The following is a 17246-nucleotide window of genomic DNA, read 5'->3' as shown; positions in this document are numbered from 1 at the left end:
CTCCCCCGTTCCTGGGATTCTCCAGGCAAGATCACTGGAGTGGGTTGCCATTTCCTTCTCCAATGCATGAAAGCGAAAAGTGAAAGTTAAGTTGCTCAGTCATGTCTGACCCTCAACGACCCCATGGACTGCAGCCTTCCAGGCTCCTCTGTCCATGGGATTTTCCAGGCAAGAGTACTGCAGTGGGGTGCCGTTGCCTTCTCCGCTTCTCTCCTTGGGCTACTGCAATAGTTCCTTAAGTGGTATCACTACAACACTGAGGTTCTACACTCTTCCCCATCCATCCACCCATCTATTCTACTGTTGCCAGGGTTATCCTTTCTGAAAGAAAACTTGACCAAATCACTCATATTCTTAGAAGACTTCAGTGATTCCTCATGGCCTGCTGAATATTTCAAGCCTGCAGAGTAAAAGTAGAAGTGCAAGTCACTCAGTTGTGTCTGACTCTTTGTGACCCCAAGGAGTATATGGTCCATGAATTCTATGAGTTCTCTAGGCCAGAATACCGGAGTGGGTAGCCTTTCCGCTCTCCAGGAGATCTTCCCAACCCAGGGATCGAACACAGGTCTCCCGCATTGCAGGCAGATTCTTTATCAGCTGAGCCGCAAGGGAAGCCCCGAGCCTACAAGGAGAACCACAATAATCTTCCTAACATGGACCCTGCCTCCCTTTCCAGTCTCGGTTTACCAGTTCCTTATTCACCAAGCTACTTATACTGAACTACTTACATTTCTGCACTTCTTCTGCTGGCCCCAAACTCTCTCTTCTCTTTGTTTGCCAGGTTTTCTTATTTAAATCCAGGCTTACCTCAAATACCATTTCCAAGAAGGAATTCTTGGAACTCTTATGTACTTCCCCTATACACACAATACAAGAGGGTGTAATTCTGACAGCCTTTGTCTCACTGCCCATACAAATATCTAAGCAGGGACTAGCTCTTGCTTATCTCCATGCTCCAACATGTGGCCTAGGGCCAGTAGTCCTCAGCTACTCAACTGGCTGGTGGCTTCTGGATGCTAAGAAGACCCCTTCTTGGAGTCTACTGCTAGGACCACACATCTATAGAGATATATTCTGATAAATATTTTCTACCAAAATTAGCAGGCTTTCTGATACTTTCAAAATAATAGGACCTTGGGATTTTGAAGAGGATTGAGGAAAGGAAGGAAAAAGGAATGAGACAAGGAGGAAGGAAAAGATAAAAAGGCAAAGAAAAAAGAGAAAGACATAAGGAGAATGGAGGGCAGGAAGAAAGAGGTAGAACAAATGATCGTGAAAACTGGGGGAAACAAAAGTGCCTTTAATATCTAAAAAAATGTCTGAAAAACTTGTAAACAGGGGATTGTGTATTTTTTATTTGATCACAAAGCAGGCTCTTTGAAAAGATGCACTCTCACCCAGATCTAATGCTTCTGAGATCCCTCTAATGCCACAATCCCAATTTGTCCTCGTCCCAACATTTCATCAGTCACTGCTTAAGGAGCCCTTCTGATGACACCGTCTCGCCCATTTCTGGAGCTGAGGGCTGTCCTGTGCATCTGGCCACTGGCAGTGGCATCCTTGGGTGAAGATCTGTAAATATAGGGGCTGAGCGAGAATGTGTTCTCATGCTTTGTAGCATTTAAAACAAGAAGTTTTATAAGCATAGCTCAGATTTCATCAGTTCAGGACTAAAATAAGGATATGCTCTGATTTTGTTGTTGTACTTATTGTTATTGCTTATTTCTTTTTTATCTCAAACCCAGGTCTTCTGAAATCTCATTAGTTCTGTGGACTCCTCCCTGGTGGTCCCCCCACTATTTATGGAAATTCCCCAGTAGTACCTCTCATGTGTCCACAGAGAAATGTAACTTCTCCATGTAACTCTCCTCCGCTGGATCCCGCTCACCTCAGTGGACTGTCTGGGGCTAAACTCTAGCTGAAGACGACACCAGCCCTCAGAAATAGCCTCTACTGTCTACAGAGAACAATGAACACAATTCATTGTCATGACTCTGTTTATATGTTTACCTAGGAAGACGATCCTTCATTAGCTCTTATCTTGGCAACTGAGGCCAGTGTAGGAGAGCGGCTGATGGTGCAGAAACCAAGCCTACTTTGGCACTTCTAGCACATTATTAGCTACCGAAGGTACTGATGACTTCAAAGGAGGCAGAAGACACATGTGGAAACGAAAGATGATTGGCTCTGACAGCAGAAATATACGAATAACCCAGATTACTCACACTAAGCTAATTGTTGTGCTATGGTGCATACATTAGTTCTAATTTTGTCACTTGTATAGACAGACACAACTATGCTGGTCAGCTATTTACTTGAATTTCACAGAGAATGGATATATCTCTTGCTTTCCGAATGGGTGCAATAAGTTGTTATCTGAGAACTGCTGGCATTATTCTTAATTTGGCTCTTAGGCCTAACTAACAACAGCATTAGGGGAGACTGAAGTTAGACACTCAGAAATACGCGTACTGCCAGCACTGGAGAAATCTTTATCTCTACCACTGTTAAATTTTTTCAAAAATTCTCATCTGTCTGAGACAGATTAATGGCTTTTCATCCAAGATTTGTGGCTATGCTCCTTTTGAACATCTCCTCTGGCATTGGGACTTTATGATATTCTAGAATCTATCTTTTCATCATTTCCTCTGTCCATCTACCCATCCATCCACACACCTACCCACCCATCATTTACTGAATAGTCACCAAGTTTAAGGACGTGCACTTTTCAATAGGGGAATGAAAATATGGACAAAATACACCTACCTTCAAGAAACTTACTGACTAGTGGTGGGAAATAGACATATAAACAGAACTAGACATGTAGGGGGAGGAGTTAGCCAGGTAACCAGGTGGGAGGGGGCGTAGAAATGTATGAACACAGTTATCAGAGTAGGAAAATGCAATTCATTCCCGCTGTTTCACTGTTTCATAGCTGGACCAATGCTCCACATCATGGAGCTGAGTTTGGAGGTATTTGTAAAGATCAGTGGCTGGAGACTTTAGTTTGACTTTGGGGCAAGCTCTATGAGTGAGCCACTCAGTTTTCTCTTCAAGAGAGAAGCTTCTGCAAGAATAATTAGCTAGTTGACAGCTTTCAGCTGCCACGCTTTGGGGTTCACAATGAGACCTCTTCTCCCAGAGATTCTCCCAGGCAGAGTCTGAGCATGGCAGGGTAATAGGAGTGAGGACATTTCTGTCCAACACAGGACGCTTCCAAAGGTCAGTCTTTGCCCGGAGGCTCCCCAGTGGCCTGGCCACAACTTTCTCAGAGCTACCCTGGGGACTTCAGCACTTCCTTCTCAATCCTCCTTTCTCCCCTTCCCCTTACACAGGTGTCAGATCGGCACAACAGTCTGATGCTCTCAGCCCGAACTACTTTCTCTTTCTCTCACCCCTCACAGGTACTTCCTTCTACCAATCTTTGACATTTCTATTTCTGTCCTGGTGTCTCCTTCCTGGGAAAGATGAACTCACTCAGACTCAGTAAGGTGTGTCAATTTTGAACTAAAGCTAAAGAAAAGCCACTGAAGGGTTTTGCACCAGGAAAAACATGATAAAAAAAGTTGTTATAGAAAGATTACTCTGACCATCATGCAGAGGACCAGTTTAGAAAGAGTGAGACACGAGGCAATGAGACCCATGATGAATAAGAAAAAAATGAAACATGTATATTATCATATGTGAAATGAATCGCCCATCCAGGTTCAATGCATGATACAGGATTCTCAGGGCTAGTGCCCTCTGGGATGACCCAGAGGGATGGTATGGGGAGGGAGGTGGGAGGGGGGTTCAGGATGGGGAACACATGTACACCTGTGGCGGATTCATGTTGATGTATGGCGAAACCAATATAATATTGTAAAGTAATTAGCCTCCAATTAAAATAAATAAATTTATATTAAAAAATGAGGACTTTAGGTGGGGCAATATCAGAGGGCAGAGGGGCAAAGAAGTTAGAAGAGATACAACAGAGGTGGAAACAAGAGTCTGCTGATCACTGGTTGCTCACTGCAGCAGAGAGGGATAGTAAAGGTGATGGGTGCCTCTAATTGTCAAGCAGGACTACATTCCCAGTCTGGAGAAACTCTTGGGAGGTGGCTTGCTACTGGGTAATCCTCCTGTGAAGGTCAAAGTATTAGTCACTCAGTCATGTCCGACTCTATGTGACCCCATGGACTGTAGCCCGGCAGGCTCCTCTGTCCATGAAATTCTCTAGGCAAAAATACTGAAGTGCATAGCCATTCCCTTCTCCAGGGGATCTTCATGACCCATGAATCAAACCTGGGTCTGTTGCATTATAGGTGGACTCTTTACTGTCTGAGCCATCGGGGAAGATGATGTGAAATGTAGCAAAAGCGGGACGTTGGCTATGCTCTTTCTGCTTTGCTTCCCTACCACTGGGATAGACTCTGGAAAAGGAGACACTGAAGGGGGTCCATAGAGCGTGAGCTGAAGACTTGGGAAACTCAGCCCTCTGCTGGGTGAACAACACTCTTGGCAGGAAGAGATATACTTTGAAGCCATGGCAGTGGTCTCAGCCTTTCCAACAAAAGGTGCTGCAAGGTTGAAGGAAGCTCTATTCGTTTCCTGGGTCTGCCATAACAAAGGACCCCAAAAGAGGTGGCATAGAGCAATAGAAATGTAAGTTCCCACAGTTTGTAAGTTAGAAGTCTGAAATCAAGGTGTTGGCAGGGCCGTTCTCTCCTCTCTGAAGACTGAAGGGAAGAATCTCTTATTTCTTCCCAGCTTCTGCCGGCGGCCAGCAGCCCTTGGCTTGCTGCTCCATAACCCCAGTCTCTGCCTCTGTCATCACCTGGTGCTCTCCCTGTGTATCTTCACATCACCTTCCTTTTGAGTCTCTTCTCTTCTTATAAGGGTGCCAGGCATATTGCATGAAGGGCCCATCTTAACTGGGTGATGATGAGGTTAAGATGACCTCATCTTATTATATCACTATGGACTCTATTTCCAAACAACTGTACATTCTGAGGTTCCAGAAGGACCTGAATTGTTTTGGGGGTGGGCAGTGTTCACCTCAGCTCAGAAGCCCCAGGTAGAAGCTTACCAAGACACTTTACCCTTCACTACGCTACTTGGAAACCCCATTATTATCTTAAGAGATTGTGAAAGCTACTTTTAACAAGTTTAACTAGATCTAACAGCTGGTTTTGGTTACAATTCCTTCTCATGCCACCAGTGCCAGCTCGTGTGTCTTTGTGACCACGCTGGGCCCACCCAAACATTTCTGTTGAGGTGCAGAAAGGCTGGGTGAGTTACAGCCAGCTAAACAGGGCTCTCTTACAGGTATCAGCTCACATGGTAGCTATGTGATATGGCAGAGGATCTGCTCTCTGTCTGTCTAGACTTTCTCTCAACATTTCCAATCACTTTTCTTTCCCCCCAACCTTAGCCAAGGCCTAGCGGCTGGGAATGTTAGGTTAACTGTCCAATTTCCTTTCCGCTACTTAGACATTTATTTCCTTTCCCTGTTGTTTGACAGCATCTGTCTTACTTGATCAAGCTTTGGCATTTTGCTATTTTGATGTATTTTTCCATTTCAAATGGAAAACTTTGATAATTTAGAGAACAATTCTTTTTTTTTTCTTCCGATAAATCTGAATATCAAGATTATTGTCATTTTAAGAACTTGAAACAATCTGGATTTGACTCAAAATTAAGCTATAATCCCTTTGTTATCAGTAGTATCAGTCCTTGAGGAAGGCACTGGTCCAGTGACCTTAGCATCCAGTCTTAACAACCTTTTCCTCTGTCTCCATTTAAGGGCCAGGTGAGCCAGCTACTCATCTTCCCTCTGTGCCTTGTAGCCTCAGGTAGCCAAGGACTCAGTTTTTCCACATAGGCAGCAGATTGCTGGGGTATTGCAGGAAAGTTTTTGGTTTTCTTAGTAGAAAAGAAAGATATGGCTGGCACCTCTTCCCCACTTCCTTCCTGAATTAAATAAGGATGATCCAAACTGCTGGAGCAGCAGTTTGGGGAATTCAAAACAGAGGTCAGTATGATGCTATTGAACCAAGGTGTTCCAGCATCTACCTCCAACTTCATATGCTAGAAAAGGCAACCTCTAAGCTTCAAGTCACAGAAAATGAGAAATGCAGCAAATGAATTCTGAAGTCTTGCCAAAGCAACAAATACAATGGATATGATTCATGAGGACCTCCAAACAAAAGGACATGATGAAAGCTACTTTTGTTTCACGTCTCCAAAATGTACCCATACTCTTATTCAGAAATAGGTGTCTTAGTCAAGACTGATTTTGAAAATTTGGTATGAATGTAAATGGGATACAGAAAATGTAGACAGAATAAAAATACGTTAGGACAGAATAGTCAATTGGGAAGTGAAATATGAAATTTTGAGTCTCTAGAAGTGAACATTGTATTTACTTTGGGGACAAGGTTTTTTTCTTTTTGCTTTAGGATAAATTATCAGAATGGATCACACTTAACACTGGGACTCCCCGAGGTAAGCATTATATTTTAAAAAACACAAGTTAAATAGGCCCTTTAGTAATGCAAATGTGAAGCCCATGCCTCCCCTTTGTCTTGGGATAGCATGAAGCTACTAGGAACCTGCAGGCAACTGTTTCATTTGGGATCTGAAATTGTGTCTTTAAGCTGGAATTGTGTTTGGAAGCTGCTTTCTTGTTTTATTTTTCCCTTTCTCTTATAAAATTGTTGCAGTATATGAGTAGGAAGGAGAGGCAGAAGATCCTAGGCAGACCCAGGGGCTTACAGCCCTGCTATGTAAGTGTAGCACAGAGCTGGCAAGGGGGCTTTCATGTCAGCTCTGGGCAGACCCTGGCGCTTGTCCAACATAACTGGGAGTGGCATCTTTAGAGCAATGGGAGACAGCACTCGTGCAGAGACTCAGGTGTTTTGAAGAAACATAACCTCTGATAGACTGGACATGGAACAACAGACTGGTTCCAAATAGGAAAAGGAGTTCGTCAAGGCTGTATATTGTCACCCTGTTTATTTAACTTATATGCAGAGTACATCATGAGAAACGCTAGACTGGAAAAAACACAAGCTGGAATCAAGATTGCCGGAAGAAGTATCAATAACTGAGGTTTGGATATGCAGATGACACCACCCTTATGGCAGAAAGTGAAGAGGAACTAAAAAGCCTCTTAATGAAAGTGAAAGTGGAGAGTGAAAACGTTGGTTTAAAGCTCAACATTCAGAAAATGAAGATCATGGCATCCGGTCCCACCACTTCATGGGAAATAGATGGGGAAACAGTGGAAACAGTGTCAGACTTTATTTTTCTGGGCTCCAAAATCACTACAGATGGTGACTGCAGCCATGAAATTAAAAGACACTTACTCCTTGGAAGGAAAGTTATGACCAACCTAGATAGCATATTCAAAAGCAGAGACATTACTTTGCCAACAATGGTTCGTCTAGTCAAGGCTATGGTTTTTCCTGTGGTCATGTATGGATGTGAGAGTTGGACTGTGAAGAAGGCTGAGCGCCAAAGAACTGATGCTTTTGAACTGTGGTGTTGGAGAAGACTCTTGAGAGTCCCTTGGACTGCAAGGAGATCCAACCAGTCCATTCTGGAGGAGATCAGCCCTGGGATTTCTTTGGAAGGAATGATGCTAAAGCTGAAACTCCAGTACTTTGGCCACCTCATGCGAAGAGTTGACTCATTGGGATGCTGGGATGGATTGGGGGCAGGAGGAGAAGGGGACGACAGAGGATGAGATGGCTTGGATGGCATCACTGACTCGATAGACGTGAGTCTGAGTGAACTCCGGGAGTTGGTGATGGACAGGGAGGCCTGGTGTGCTGTGATTCATGGGGTTGCAAAGAGTCGGACACGACTGAGCGACTGATCTGATCTGATCTGAACCTCTGATGGTAGCAGTAGAGAGGCTCCTTTAGCTGACTTTAAGAAGAGAAAGAACATCATGCTACCTCTGTCTCATTGTGGCAGGAAGACTGGTCATGAGCACAAACCTGTGGGGAGCTTTGGAGCTCCCAGAAACAACAGAGGACACGGTGCAGGGTAGATTGGGGTCTGGCAGCCACACTGCTAGAGTCTTTATGACTTGGAGTATTATTATCATGATGACCTTGCTTTTTGTTGCAGGGATATACCTATTACAAAAGCACTTAGAAAACATTAACAATATTTTAAAAATCTCTAACGGTGTATTGCAACAGTATTCCCAATTTGTTATGCCCCTTTATAAGCACACATTTTGCTCGTGGAACATCGCACTTCCTTTCTTCTAGATCAGCCACCAGTAAGTCAGCTCTTAGACTGGGCCCAGCTAAGTTCAGGAAAGTCATCTAGTCAATCCCAGATGACCCAGGCACACAACAGATAAACAACTACTACTGTATGCTACTGAGATAGAGGTTATTGTGTTAGCTAGCGCTATTACTGCAATTAATAACTAATACATTCTTTAAACGTATTAGTGATGCATTGGTGATGGGCAGGGAGGCCTGGCATGCTGCGGTTCATGGGGTTGCAAAGAGTTGGACATGACTGAGCAACTGAACATTCTTCACAAAGTGAATGATACTGAGGACATCATACGGTATCTGAATTTCAGTATTGTATTTTTAGAATATATAAAATGGGCAGTGTGCTTTGATTATTAAATACAATAGCTCAGCATGTAAGATATATAAATACTAAAGACTGATTATGTTAATTTTAAGATCTCATTATAGGGTAGACTTCTGTGTTTCTGCCCCAGGGATCACTTTCCAGTAAATAGTTCTGCATCTCAAGCCTCAGGGACATGGGTATACATGGCTGTTCTACAGTCCATTCCCAGCTTCAAATAGCAACACTATTAGAGAGTTTCTTGAATGGACTTCTAGAGCAAACTGAGTGTTTGTAGAATTGGTTATACAGATGAGAAAGGGAAAGGAGTGAGGAAGTAAAGCATCACTGTCTTGATGTTCAGTTGGAGAGGATATAATGGAAAAGGTGGTAAAGAAGATGAATAGCAGAGACGCCACACTCTTCAGAGCTGGGGAGAACCAAGCCAAAACCTGGGCTCCCTCATTGGCAGCTATGGGATGTATGCAGGCTACCTAATCTCAGGGAACCTTGGTCTTTCTACCCGATAAATAGGAATGAAATCTGCATCTTGTAGAGTTGCTGAGAATTTTAAAGGAAATGCATGCATTTGAGGTCTCTGGGATAGAGTCAGTACTCTTGCAAAGGAAGGTCGGAAACCTTGGCCTTTTCATTTGGACTTGGACTACAAGGACTTGGAGGACATGGAGCCAACTGACATCATCAGCAGTTTCAGGCATTAAGTTGTGAGGGGGAATCTGCATAAGGAAAGCAGCAAAGAAGTTAGTCTGTGTGTGTGTGTCAGTTTTAATGCACTGGAGTATTTTTTTTTTTTTTTTTGGTATTTCATTGTACTATATTTAGGTACGAGGTGGCCTGGAACAAAAGCTTGAGTTTATTTTTAAATGTTCAGAACAATGAGATGACTGGTGTTCTATATATCAGCATCACATTGCCAAACACATGAAAATCTTACACTCAGTTGTGAGCTTTTCACAAATCTCTCATTATATACCTGTCTGACCCTTCTGTAAGTGACTTTGCAGGTGAGACTCTGAATGTTAAAAATGATATTTTACATTTGCATAGTATTTAATAACTTAAACACTCTTTCCCATGTATTATTTTAAACATTTTCAACAATTCTGTATAGTAGCAATCGTCATGCTAAGTCACTTCAGTTGTGTCCGACTCTATGGGCTGTATAGCCAGCCAAGCACCTCTGTCCACAGGATTCTCCAGGCAGGAATACTGGAGTGGGTTTCCACACCCTCTTCCAGGTACAGTAGCAATACTTATCCTCAATTTGAAGAAAATGAAACTGTCTTTGACGGTTAAGTGGCATGCCCAAAGTTAAAAAACAATGACTGGATTCTGCTCTAACTTGCAAAGTTGGTAATACTATGAGACATTCACTGAGATATTTTATGTGCCAGGTGCTATGCTAAGTTTTTTACTTTCAACTTTTTGCTTCCCTGGTGGCTCAGATGGTAACAAATCTGCCTGCCATGAAGGAGACCTGGGTTCTGTCCCTGGGCAGGGAGAAAGGAATGGCAACCCATTTCAGTATTCTTGCCCGGAGAATCCCCATGGACAGAGGAGCCTGGCAGGTTACCGTCCATGGGGTCACAAAGACTTGGGCATGGCTGAGCAACTAACACTTTCTACTAATCACAAAACCTTCTGTGGCAGACTAACTGGTTACCTTCTCAGGAGTCAGTGAAACACCCTCTAGCTTGCTCATGGAACTCACATTTTTTCTCATATCTAAGCTGAGATATGCTTAAGGAAGGGGACTCTAATCCTAGCCTTAGAGAATAACCTGTGCTTAAACTGATCACAGCAACCTTGTTCTCTTTTGCCAAGGTCCACATCAGCTGGGACAGCTGGTCAACCAGGCAGCTGTCCCCACTGTGTAGTGATGGGCATGTGACCCAGGTTGGCCAAAGAAATGAACAAGAAGTTTGCTGGAGCCTTCTGTTAAAAACTCTTTCACTCGGCCCTGGTAAAAAGACAAATGCATAAGGAGAATGCCTGACACTTTTTTTCCTGTTTTGGGTATTGTTATACGAGGATTTGATGGTGGAGCCAAGGCACCCATTTCAACCACAAAGAAAAATCAGAGTGAAGCAAAAGAAGCTGACCCAGAATCCAGATATCCTTGAGCAGCTTGGTTAGTCAAACTGGAAAAGTTTCATTTTTGGAGTTAAGTGAGATAATGAGTTTTTTAAATTGTTGAAATCACATTCAGTCACATATTCTATCAACTGCTTTTGAAATCATTTCTAGCTGATACCTTCTCACAAACTAAGGAATAAAGAATTTCTGTTCTCCAAGGCCAAGTGTCAGATTTGGGATTTGGCTTAAAGCGTCTGATGTTGAAATTGCCCTCCTGACACATGCTACAGGGTGGCCTACCATCCACCTCAAGTCTCTCCTGCTTCCTATCAGTCTGTGCAATGGAGGGAAATGAAGGACAAAGATGGGTCAGAGGTGCACGTCCTTGGAACATCAGTGGATGTTTCTTGGGGAGGGAGGGCAAGGCAAAATTCCCTACTTCACACTTTGACCTGACAATGGTCTTCTTTATTTTGTGCATCTCAACACTGGAGAAAGCAACCTGGGGAGAAGGAAAGAGCAGAGACCTGAGAAGGAAAACTTCTGATTTCAAGTTCTGGCTTCACCATTCTGTAAAAGTATCACTTTGGGCAAATCCATTGATGTCTTTGAGACTCCGTTTTTTTCATCCATCAAATGAGAATAGTAACCTCTGGCCTCTTTCCTTCCAGGGTTATGGTGAATGTGACAAGAGAAAAGACATGTGGAAATCTCTCTCCACTGCAGAGGATGAAAGATGCTTGTTATTAGAGAACATGTCCTCAGGGCAGACACAGTCTCCTCATGATCTACTGTAGAGACTAAGGATACGGATGGTCTTTAACACAAGCATTACAATCATCCTACTGCTTTTGATAAATTTATAATTTGTAGGTTGTAAATTCAAACATTCTCTCCTCTGAATGCCATCCTGAAGGTTAATGAATGAAATACATGATTTTCAAATCCCAACAGTTGGTGTTAATTGGAAGCAAACACATACCTTCTGGTTTGATCTCTCATAATAAGACAGTCAGACAACTTAACCTCAAAGCAGTTCATTACCACACTACTCAGAGCCCTAGGAAGATGGTAGACATTTCAAAGACTTTGGATGTCTGTATGCATGTCCCCAACCCTCTCTTTGCAAAAACAGTAAATTAGAAGGGAAAAAAAAGGGACCAAAGGAAACTTAGTAGACCTTGACAGAAGATTTTTAAATAACCTGAAAATATTAAATCCATAGGAATTAATTGGAAAAACTCAAGAGTCTAACTGTTGCTGGAATTTGCTACATACCCATGATGGGACATTTTGCAACCTTTAAAAAACATGACCTGGAAGATAGCTTAAAGGTACAGGACACTACAAACAGGGTTAAGTGAAGAGACAAAGGTGAGATGGAATGCATAAACCTTATGAATCTATGCTAATGAAATGTTCCACGTACACACACGCACACATACACACCCCTAGGAATTATAGTTTGGCTTCCTGACAGAGGCCATCAAATTCAAAGTTCCATAGGATGAACTTTTTTTTTTTTTAACTAAAATGATAGATTTGCCTCTTTTTCTCCCAAAGTTATAGGATAAGCACATAATTTCCAAAATATATTTTATAATAATCTCCACTTATTCTATGTCTTGCTGTACACGGGCAGTGTACTAAGCACAATATATACATTTTCTCCATGTAGATCATAACTACACTATGAAGAGAGCTTTGTTACCACTCCTGTATTACAGATGGGGAACCCAAGACTCACAGAGTGAGGAAGCTGTCACAGAACTCTCAGCTGGTAAATGGTGGAGCCTGGCGGAGACCAACTCCAGAACCAGAGACCTGGCCAACTCCAGAACCAGAGCTTAGCTCACTGAATTTATGTCTTCCAGGCTAAGTTGCCAATTTATATGTACTTGTATGAAATTAATTAAACTACAAGAGAAAATGGGGAGAGCAAGAGACTTTCCTCTTTGTTTAGTTATACACCACTTGAAATAAGACTGAAACAAACGGTACTGAGCCAAGAGCGCTTGGTCTACTGGATGTTCTCTATGCCTTCCTCATGTTCCCAGTCCCACCTCCTCAGTTTGAAACTCCCCATCTCTTGTTGAATGCTACTAGCAGCATCGCTACTAGTAAGCTCTCTGCTTTCCGTGTCACCCTCTTCCAATCTGTCCTTCAGGGCCAACTTTCAAATACATGCATTTCATCACTTCATGCCTCTGCGTGAAATTCTGCCAAAATTCATCCTTCAGGAACGTGCCCTCAGCCCTGGCATGCAATGCGGGCCTCTGTGACCCTGTCCTGTCTCCTTCTCTACTCTTCCCCTTGTTTCTTTCTCTTACCTCAGCGATTTTCAAGTGAGAAGTCAAAACTTTATAAAGTAATAAGTTAGGTGGATTATGACCAGTGTCAAAAATACAATAGAAAATATTGGAGTGCTATTGCAAATTAAAAATTTGTCTTAATTTTGTATATTGGACATGTAAATCTTGACTTTGCTACAACATCTATTTCTTAAATAAGTTGTTTTAACAAAAGCTTGCTAAGCTTCCATCACATGACACTTTCTACAGTTCTCAAAATATGGTAGGATGTGTCTTTCCTTGAGTCTTTGTCCTTTGTTTTCCCCACCTCAGACTTCCCCATCAAGCACAATAGGCATAGTGTCTAGAAACCATGATACTTTTAGGGACTAACAAAAAAGTTTTAATTAGAGGAAAAAATTCAACATAATCCATCACAGATGATATTTGTCTTTATACCAATGAAATTATAAAATATAATATTTAATATCTTCTTTTGGTTTTACAAAGGACAAAACTCGAGAAGACAAGAGTATCCAGGGACCATGAATGTGATACCTGCCTTTTGAGTCATCTGGCTCTGCTCTCTTGCTGGAAGGCCCACGGACCACATAGATACACAATGCTGTTCTTAAGAGACTTGTCCAAGCATCATCTTCCCTGAGAGCCCTTTTCTAGCATTTTAATTAAGGCACACATTTGTTCATTTACGTGCCTACTTTTCTGTTGCAATGGCAATTTCAGAGATAAAATCTTAGCCAAGAAAAAAATAACATTTCTTACATGCCCACTACAGTAGTAAGTGCTTTACTGCACTCGTTCATTTTAGCCTCACACTATAGGGTAGATGCTATTATCATCAACCTCATTTTACATTTCAGAATACAGAGGCTAAGAGAGATTGAAGTGTTCCTGTTTATAAGTTGCAGAGTGAGAGCTTAAACTCAGGCCTGCTAACTCTGGAGCCTGGGGTGTCTCTGTTGGTAGCGGGCAGAGGAGAGGAACTCTTTTACTGGCTTTGTGATTCCAAGTTGGGGGATGTCAATTAGCCTAGACTGTGTATTAAAAGCAGAGACATCATTTTGCCAACAAACGTCAAAACAGTCAAAGCTATGGTTTTTTCCAATAGTCAAGTATGGATGTGAGAGATGGACTATAAAGAAGGCTGAATGCCAAAGAATTGATACTTTCAAACTGTGGTGTTGGAGAAGACTCTTGAGAATCCTTTGGACAACAAGGAGATTAAACCAGTCAATTGTAAAGGAAATCAACCCTGAATATTCATTGGAAGGACTGGTGCTGAGGCTGAAGTTCCAATATTTTGGCCACCTGATGCGAAGAGCTGATTCATTGGAAAAGACTGATTCTGGGAAAAATTGAGGGCTAGAGGAGAAGGGGGCGACAGAGGATGAGATGGTTGGGTGGCATCACTGACTCAATGGACATGAGTTTGAGCAAGTTCTGGGAGCTGGTGAAGGACAGGGAAGCGTGCATGCTGCAATTCATGGGCTCTCAAAGAGTCGGATATGACTTAGCAATGGAACAACAACAACCATTAGCGTAACACCTTTGGATTTTTCCTATACCCTACTCTTGTGTCCGGGTTGTGGAATGACCACGCAGTGCCTAGTTCAGCCACTCTCCTCCTCCTCTGCCTTTTGAATCACCTGTTTGCAGACATGTTCTCTGGTCTGTTCCCTACCATTCAAGAACCTTGAAAGGCCTCCAGCTGTTCAGCACTACTTTCCATGTCTGTTCTGAGATTTGTGTGGCTAACACACTCCATCATGTCCTCACCTCCTCCTTCAGGTATGAAGCTACCACTTCAGTCGGTCTCTTGTGTGGTTCCACACCAGGGCACAGTGGAGCAGCAACAGTTATTTGGGCCCCTTGAAATATCAACATGCTCCAAACCATAAGGCAGGAAGATAACTCAGAGCAGGGTGTGATGAACTGTCTTAAAATGGTCAGGGAAGCTTTTAGAGGAGGGAGAATCTGAGCTGTTTAATATCAATCTCCATGGAGGAGAAAATGAGCACTGGTTTGAGAGTAAAAGACTTTAATTCAACAGCATACTCAGTTCCAGGTATACAGTGACTAATTAAACATCACTCTCAATGGTGGCAGTGCATCTCCTTACATAAATAACCACTTAAACTACTAGCTCATATTCTGCAAGTTAACATTTCATATGGCTTATTTCATTTAATCCTCATAGGATCTCTTTGAGATAGTAAATATCCTTACTTCCTTTATATAGATGAATAGACTAAGAATCAGAGGTGTTAAGTAGCCTGACCAAATCATCAGAGCTATTTAATGGTAAAAACTTTGATGGTAATTGAAGATTTAACCAAGTTTATTGGTCTCTGGTGCCAAAATCTTGACACCATTCATACAATCCTTTCCCTCATCACTGTGTTTTGTGTTGATACTTCTCCCCTATAGAGTATTCATCTCTAGATATTGTAATTATCTGATTTTTTTCTGCCTTTCCTATTAAGAATGCAAGCTCTCTGAGGGCAGGAACTGTGTCCTACTCTTTCTTTTATCTTCAGTTCTTATATATTCCATGTATTCAATCAAATTTTTCTTGAGTTTTGCTATCTGCTAGACACAGTATATAGTGTGGAACACGCTCTGGACAGCAAGATAAACATCCTTACCCTACAATGCTGATAGTTTTTCAGGGGAAACGGAAAACCCACAAGTTAAAAAAAAAAAGCAATTACAAACTCATAAAAGTACTGTGAGATAAGGAACCTATAATGGGATGGGGTGAGGATTGGGGATTCAAAGACAAGACTTGAAGGACGAGAAAGGATCATGCTCAGGGAACAAACATTTTAAGAAGAATGAAAAGGATGAATGAAGGCTGTGATTCTGCAAAGATCTTGATGGATGCAGAGTTGGAGCAGGGTGAGAGGCAGATGAGATTCACATACAGCCTTTGGGAGGACTTTGAGTTTTAGTCCAAGTACAGTAGGTAAATACTAAAAATGATAAAGCAATGGGGATGAAGAAATGATGATGGTGTCAAAATTCTTCTGAAGGTAAGATGGCTAAAGCTTATCAGTGGTTGGTGAAAGCCTGGTCTGAGAGAGAATTAGGGAGGATTTCTATCTTAAGCAATTGGGTAGGTGGTGGGGCCATTTACTGGGATGGAAAAGACTATGGCCACAGAGGTTGGAGAAAAACCTTGGGAAAGATATTAGAATCAACTTATGCTTGCGATGACTATTAGAAATCCAAATGGAGATGTAAAAAAATGATAAATGACCAGCTTATTCTGTTTTGCTAAATTCTTATCATTTGCTGGTGAACATGTTGGACACTTGGATGCAAAATAAAATATGCGAACTATTCAAAGTAACAGACATACTTGCCTTGAATGGTATTAAACACACACACACACACAAAAGGGTCAAATACTCAGGGTGAAAATGTTCTGTTATGCATCCATTTTCTTTTTTGCACAAGCTTGCTTCAGGCTTTTACCACCAGTGTGAAAACTTAAATTTCAAGATTTCCCAAAGTCATACTTATATTATTAGCAACTAAACAGGTAAAATCAGTCTTTTCACTTCTGCCATATATGTATGTATCTTATCTATATATAGGTACATATACGTACATACTCACACATACAAACATAGGTATTTTATAGATAGATATAGACAGATATAGCTCAAGGCAATACACTTTTATTATCTGAATTAAGAGTAGAAGGATAGCTCTGACTTCCAAAGCTAAGAGCTTTGTTAGGCTTGTTGGTCATTATTACATCTTCAAATGTGAAGACGCATAAAGAAATTCCTGGTTTGCCTTTTGTCAAGGTTTAGTAAAGTGGACCTTCAGAAGGACTTAGCGGGATTTTACTTCCCTAGTCTTCCCAAAGCCAGGATAGATCCCTATCAAATACTGCCTTGAGGCCATTTTAAGATTTTCCTATATTAAAAAAATGCAGTCTGTGCTTAACGTAAGAGTAAATGCCTCATCCCCCACCTGGCCTACCATTTGTTTTGATTATAGCTCAAGAAACCTGGTTGGGAGTGGAATGGAGAGTGAAGATTAAGATGTAAGTTTTGCATCTTCAGGACAGTGCCCTTTACTCCCCAACATATACTCATTTGGACAACAGTAACCAAGCAGCTTGCAAAAGGGCAAGGCCACCTTCGAGCCTCTAGTGGTAACAAGACATATGCAAATGAACATTTACTCTCCTGCTAAGCAAATATGGTCAGTTATTACAATGGGCCATTGGGAAAATCG

General features: G+C 41.9%; 1 long non-coding RNA gene across 4 annotated transcripts; it reads left to right on the top strand.

The window, feature by feature from the left end:
* Window positions 1-4981: 4981 nt before the first annotated feature.
* LOC133241075 (uncharacterized) lies at window positions 4982-13875 on the top strand. 4 transcript variants are annotated; one of them, XR_009734507.1, is made up of 5 exons: window positions 4982-5056; window positions 6441-6486; window positions 11909-12057; window positions 12362-12463; window positions 13485-13875. It is a non-coding gene; the product is annotated as an uncharacterized LOC133241075 (long non-coding RNA). The 4 variants fall into 4 exon arrangements; XR_009734509.1 differs by lacking the exon at window positions 4982-5056 and adding an exon at window positions 5065-5271; XR_009734508.1 differs by lacking the exon at window positions 11909-12057.
* The last annotated feature ends 3371 nt before the right edge of the window (window positions 13876-17246 follow it).

This window comes from Bos javanicus, chromosome 29 (genome assembly GCF_032452875.1).
Source record: "Bos javanicus breed banteng chromosome 29, ARS-OSU_banteng_1.0, whole genome shotgun sequence".
NCBI classification, from domain to species: Eukaryota; Metazoa; Chordata; class Mammalia; order Artiodactyla; family Bovidae; genus Bos; species Bos javanicus.
This window is presented reverse-complemented; position numbering and strand designations above follow the sequence as displayed.